Below are 6,986 nucleotides of genomic sequence, written 5' to 3' on the forward strand. Positions count from 1 at the left end.
GCAGGCCGGGGCCAGGGTACCCCACGCACCTCCCCCACCCTGGGCCACGGTGACTAACGAGCGCCTGTGTTTCTCGTTCTAGAGTCGGCGGAGGCGGCGCGCGTATCCGCGAGAAGCAGGAGGAGTTGGTAGAGGAGGCCTAGGGAGCGCGGTAACGTAAGGCAGCAGACTTCTGGAGGCGCCCCACACTGACGGGCGGGGCGGGGGCGGGGCGGGTGATCAAGGGGGTTCGATGGACGGGAGCCGGGAGGGGCCAGGCGGAGGAGGGGGGCGGGGCAGGGGAGCTGTCGTGTGGGCTCGGGGTTCGCGGGGATTCTAGGGGTCTCCCCGGATGATGAGACTCCGAGCGAGGCCGGGCAGAGACTGTCTGCTCGCAAGTCCCTCAGGCGGCCGGGGGTTAGCGTTGGGCCGAGACGCCAGGCGGCGGCGGCGGCAGTAGCAGGGGCAGCAGCGGGCGGGCGCGGGGCCCTTGCCTCTGGCTTTATGTGTCAGCTGCGCAGCGAGTCCAACAGGTGGCTCCGTGGCGCAATGGATAGCGCATTGGACTTCTAGAGGATGAAGGGATTCAAAGGTTCCGGGTTCGAGTCCCGGCGGAGTCGCAAATTCCTTTTTTTTTTCCTTCCCTTTTGGATTATTTCCTCCCCGCTCCCCGCACCGTCGCAGCCCTCTCGCCGGTCCACGCTCGCTGCCCACGCCGCGCTCGGCCTTCGTGGCTCTGGCCTGCGCTCAATCAGCCTGGCCCAGAGGTCGGGCAAGGGAGGAGCCTCCGTCTGGGCGTTACTTCTCCCATCTTCCCTCCCCCACCTAACCCGAATCGGACCGACCCCGCAGCCTCCTGTTCCGCAGAAGAACAAACCAAAACCTAGCGAGATCCCACGCACGAGACCAGTCTTCATCCCCCTTCCTCCACGTTACAGATGAGCAGTCTGAGACCTGCAGGGGCCACAAGCACGTCCAATCTACGAGTCCCTTTATTACGGATTAGCAAACTGAGGCCTGGAGAGAACAACCATAAATTCAGTCTGCACCCACCCGTTTTACGGGGCAAGCGGAGGCCCAGGAACCACTACCACGGAGCCAGCCTACACTCCCTGGCCTCCCTCTTCTCATTTAAACCTGCCAAAGGTTTGCGCAGAGGCTTCTGGCCTCCCCTTTCCTTAGGCCCCGGGGAATTGCCTTTCTGAGAAGGAAAAGAAATGCAGGGCTGCTAACGGAGACCGGGGACGTCCGTGCTGGTGCCCAGGATCGGCGAGCAGGCCAGGAAGGGAAGGAGGGCAAGCCGGACTCAGCTGTGACTGCCCTGGCCCCGTCCCCCGTCAGCGGGGGAGAGGGGCCTTCGCCTCTCCCAATGATGGCTTAGTTAGCCTTTAAAAAAAAATGGCTGGGGGTTCAGATGCCCGGGATTATGTGAGTTCCACCTGGGAGAATTTTAGAAATTATCACTGACGTCATCCACAGAGCCCCGAACCCCTTGGCAGTCCGGTGAAGCCCAAGAATCTCTTCTCAGAATCATGTTTTGTGTTTTTTTTTAAATTAATTTTATAATTATAATATTTTTTGACAGTACATATGCATGGGTAATTTTTTACATTTTCCCTTGCACTCCCTTCAGTTCCGAATTTTCCCTCCACCTAGATGGCAGGCATTCCCTTACATGTTAAATGCGTTATAGTATATCCTAGGTACAATATCTATGTGCAGAACCGAATTTTTTGTTGTTGTTGTTGCAAAGGAAGGATTGGATTCAGAAGGTAAAGATAACCTGGGGAGAAAAACAAAAATGCAAACAGTGTACACTCATTTCCCAGTGTTCCTTCTCTGGGTGTAGCTGATTCTGTCCATCATTGATCAATCGGATCTGAATTAGATCTTTTCATTGTTGAAGATTTCCACTTCCATCAGAATACGTCCTCATACAGCATTGTTGTTGAAGTGTATAAGGTTCTCCTGGTTCTGCTCATCACTAAGCATCAGTTCATGTAAGTCTCTCCAAAGAACCATGTTTTTTAAAGGCATAAAATAAAAGTACATGGATGACAAAGAAGGCACATTATATTGAAATAAGATGATCAAAATATAGATTTTTTAAAAGTTTATCACCACCAGGTTAAGAAGCCATGATTTTGCTCAATTTCTTAGATTTTCAGATAGGGAAACTGAGGCCCTTGAGAAAGGACTTTCCCAATACCCTGTACTAGTGGCCAACATCACTGATGAGGGACAGGGAAGAAGAGTTGGGCTCTCAGAATGACCCCATTCCCACTTAGCTTTAGGATACCTTTTCCTAAATGAACAATATTTATTGAGGGCTTAAGTTCCCCAACAAACCTCCTGTCCCCCAAATAATGTACTTACCAATAATGTAACAGAACAAAAAAACACCCCATAATGACAGTAAGAAGGTCAATTGAATGGGAAAATATGAATTAAGTTAATTTCAACTACATTAGGTAAGTATAAGCCTTTGGGAAATGACAGGGAATCTGACTTTACCATACTGGGTTGTTTTGGGGGGGTTTTATGTTTTTGGTTTTTGAGAACAAATCTTCTTAGTTTCAAATAAACAATTGACAAAAGTGAAATTTTGGAGCTCCACAGGTTTGTATATCAATATATTACAATTATATATGGTCACAATACTAAGAGCAAGAATTTGAATCAAAATGACCTGAATGTACTTTAGAAAATATGGCTCTCTGACTCCAGCCTATCCAGTGGTCCTCAAACTTTTTAAATAGGGGCCAGTTCACTGTCCCTCAGACTGTGGGAGGCCGGACTATAGTAAAAACGAAAGCTCACACTCTGTCTCTGCCCCTCAGCCCATTTGCCATAACCAGTGTCAGCGGGCCACATCTGGCCCAAGGGCCGAAGTTTGAGAGCTTCTGATTCATATTAGAGCCCTTCAAGCACTTTGTGATGCAACCAGAATAACTTTTTTGTTGTTGGAAGAATCTTTTCAGACCTTTCTATCCATACCTGGGGCATACTACTGTTAGGTTCTTACTAAGTGCTAATGAGATAATGAGATATTAGGTTTTTACTAAGTGCTAAGTCGGTACTTGACAATTCTCTAGTTCGGGCCTTTCCTGGGGAAGAGCTTGCATGCTTAGGAGGAGCAAGCTCATTGGTTGAAGTAATTCTTCCCAGAAGCCCTTGCATTATCCCACGCCCATTCTCTGGGAGGATAAAGAAGGCAGCACTCCAGAGATAGCCAGTCTCTGCTCTACACCAGGCTTGATGCGGCTCTCTGCAGGAAGGGAAGTCACTTCTCTGGACGAGAGTTAACGGAAACTGTCTGGAGACAACGGTTCTCTACAGGAAGAAGAATCTGTCCGAGAGATTTGAGTTGACACAGTAGATCTCCTCCCAGAGAGCAATTGGCAGCTTCTGGAGACAACAGCACGTTACATATTGGTGCCCAACGTGGGGCAAGGACTTTTGCTTATCCTGACAAGGACTTATTCTGAGCCCTTCAGAGGAGCTAGACTGGACCATCGCATACTACCTCTGAGGCTTTCCTTGATTGCTTACCATCCTTATTATCCTGTTAGCTTCTTCCTTTTATTGGAAATCTCACTATCTAGTGATCTGTCATTCTTCAAGATATCTTGTAGTTCCCTATCTGTGTATATATCTTTTCTTCTCAGTAGAATGTAAGCTCTCTGAGAGCAGGGAATTCAACTTTTGTTTTTCTCCAGTATGAAGAAAGTGTCTGCATCTCCAGGCTCAATAGTGCTCAAGGATCCATTATAGGATCACGGATCTAGAAATGGAAGGAACTTGCACGAAATACGTGTCCGATAAATGCTTTCTGAGTGAATGAATAAATATTTAAACAAAAATTGGGACTATTTTGGCATTCTATTAAGGCATTAAAGCATCTACAATTTTACATTTTAAATATCTCTTTAATTAGGTTCATTGGTTCCTTGTATACAAATAGGTCTGTGTTAATATATATCAAGTTGATTTAAAAAACAACAGTAAAATTCTAATTTGGCCACTCAAGCAAACAGCACAAAATAATTTTATTAATGAAATCTCTTATCTTTTAACAAATTTAAAAGTATATATTCCACCTTGAGAACAATGGCCACTCCAAACAATAAGCTCTTCGAAATCCTTATGGAGCTTGATGGACCCTGATGGATCCTGATGATGTAAGCTAATGAGATGTTAAACTGTCAACTTCCCCTCAAATATTAAATCCAATCATCCAAACTTTCCCCAAGGAGTTGAAAAAGCTGGGATAAGAACAAACTAAAAGTAAAAACTTTTTCAATAAGCTCAGTACTGAAAAGGGGAAGAGAGATGAGATGTTAGTTCTCTGGGCTAAAAAGGACAAGAGGTTTTTGGTTTTGCTTTTTTTTTAAAGACTGAGTACTTCTGAATGTGTTTATAGCTAGAGGAGAAGGCACCAGAGGTGAGGGAGAAAGTCAGCTCAAGAGAGGAGAGACTTTGAAGGAGGAGAGATGGAATGGGATCAAGAGTGAAGGTTGGGGGATTAGCTTCAATGAAAGGAGGGATAACCCTTCTGTGAGCAAATGGAAGGAAAGATGATGATAATCCTCAAGTCTGGGGAACAGAGGAATTGAGATTTCATGTGCCCATTGGAAGAAACACATATTCTAAAAGATCAAGAAGTAAATTAAATGTTCTTTTTTTTAAGATAAGAGGAGCCAGGGAGGCATTCCATGATTATCAGCAGGATTTAAATTTCAAAACCTTACATACCTTGACTAGAATGTCCAATCCAATTCTGATATTGAACTCTGACAGTCTTGATTTCAGATGACTTTTCCAGACTCATTTCATGTCATTACCCTTCTCACATTCTACATTCCAGCCAAACCAGCCTGTTTTTTTATTGCTCAGTATCTCATCTCCTACCTCTAGACCTTTGTCCTAGAATCTAAAGCCATTTCATCTTTATCTCAGAATTATTAGCTTCAGCATTGACTGAAGCAAACCTCCTTCATGAAATATTTTTTGATCTTCCTAGAGTTTAGTACTCTCCCCTTCTTCCTTAGACTGTCATTTTTTTTTTCCCATCTGTATTATTTCCGTCATTAGAATATAAGTTCTTTGAAGAAGACTGTTTTTGTTTGTCTTTGCTTCTTCAAGTCAAGTAAACAAGTATTTATTAAGCTCTTACTATGTATCAGACACTATACAACGTTTGGGGAATACATATACAAGCAGAAAAAAAGGCAGGCTCTGCCCTCAAGAAGCTTACACTCTAGTGGGGAAAGACAACTCATAAAAGGAAGCTGAAAGGGGCAGCACTGGGGAAGATGAAGCTAGCTGGCAAGGTGGAGGACATCCTGAAGAATCATGGCAACATGGCTGGTCGACTTAGCCGAAATATGGAAAATACTCTAGCTGTTCCTCAATAATTGGTCTTACACACACACACACACACACACACACACACACACACACACACACACACACACACACACACAAATGCGCACACACATATATAAGTATGCATATTTACAGTTTATCTCCTCCAGAGAAGAGAATGGAAGAGAGGGTCTACAAACTATAGACAAATGAGTTTGATTTCTATTCCTAAGGAAATTCTAGAATGGATGATTTAAAAAAATGACTGATAACATCTTGATAATAGATCAAAAAGGTAGTTTCATTAAAAAACTGTCCATATTGGGGCAGCTAGATGGCACAGTGGACAGAATACTTGCCCTAAAGTCAGGAGGACCTGAGTTCAAATTTGACTTCAGACATTTAACACTTCCTAGCTGTGTGGCCCTGGGCAAATCACTTGACCCCAATTGCCTCAGCAAAAGAAAAAAAAAAAAAACTGGCCAAGTCAGATTAACTTTTTTTAATGGGATTATTAAATAGGGGCTTAATAAATGCTTATTGTTTTCTTGCTTGGTTCAATATAGCATTTCATCAAATAGTATCCCATTCTTGACACTTTTTAAAAATATATCTTTTTATTTTTCAAAATTCATGCAAAGATAGTTTTAAATATTCACCCTTGCAAAACATGGGGTTCCAAAATTTTCACCCTCCCTCCTACCCAAGACAGCAATAATATAATATTGATTAAACATGTGCAATTCTTCTGAACATATTTCCACATTTATCATGCTGCACAAGAAAAACAGATGGGGGTGGGGGGGAGAATGAGAAAGAAAAAACCAAGTAAACAACAACAATAACAAAAAGGTGAAAATACTATGCTGTGATCCACATTCAGTCTCCATAGTCCTCTCTCTGGATGAGGATGGCTTTTTTCATCACAAGTCTGTTGGAATTGCCTTGAGTTACCTTAGTGTTGAAAAGAGCCATGTCCATCACAATTGATCATCACATAATTTTGTTGTTGCTGTATACAATGTTTTCTTGGTTCTACTCACTTCACTCAGCATCAGTAGATGTCTTTCCAGGCCTTTCTGAAATCATCCTGCTTGTCGTTTTTTTTTATAGAACAATACTATTGCATAACATTCATATGCCATAATTTCTCAACCATTTCCCAACTGATGGGCATTTACTCAGTTTCCAATTTCTTGACATTACAAAAAGGGCTGTCATAAATCTTGTTGTATATGTGAGTTCTTTTCCCTTTTTTAAGATCTTTTTGGGATACAGGACCAACAGAGACATTGCTGGATCAAAGGGTATGCAGCGTTTTATAGCCCTTTGGGCATAGTTCTAAATTGCTCTCCAGAATAGGTGGATCAGTTCACAACTCCACCAACAATGTATCAATGTCTTGACACTCTCGACATTGAAGTTATCAATGATCCTCCTAACGGGTGGTTTCCAGACTGAACACAATCCTTCACATTGGATCAGACCAGGACTGGACCCATTTAGTTCCAGAGGAGAAAGTGAGGCTGGTGAGCTTGCATAGCCCTCTCTCCTTCGAATCTAATTTACTTGCATGTGATGGCATGACTTCCCTGAAGTCATGGTCATCTTTGAGAATAAAAGACAAACAACAATAAAGA

General features: G+C 43.5%; 1 non-coding gene across 1 annotated transcript; it reads left to right on the top strand.

The window, feature by feature from the left end:
* The first annotated feature begins 514 nt into the window (after nt 1–514).
* On the top strand, nt 515–599 carry TRNAR-UCU (transfer RNA arginine (anticodon UCU)). Its single transcript is given in 2 exon segments — nt 515–551; nt 564–599. It is a non-coding gene; the product is annotated as a tRNA-Arg (tRNA).
* Nucleotides 600–6,986: the final 6,387 nt, after the last annotated feature.

This window comes from Sminthopsis crassicaudata, chromosome 4 (assembly GCF_048593235.1).
Source record: "Sminthopsis crassicaudata isolate SCR6 chromosome 4, ASM4859323v1, whole genome shotgun sequence".
NCBI lineage: Eukaryota > Metazoa > Chordata > Mammalia > Dasyuromorphia > Dasyuridae > Sminthopsis > Sminthopsis crassicaudata.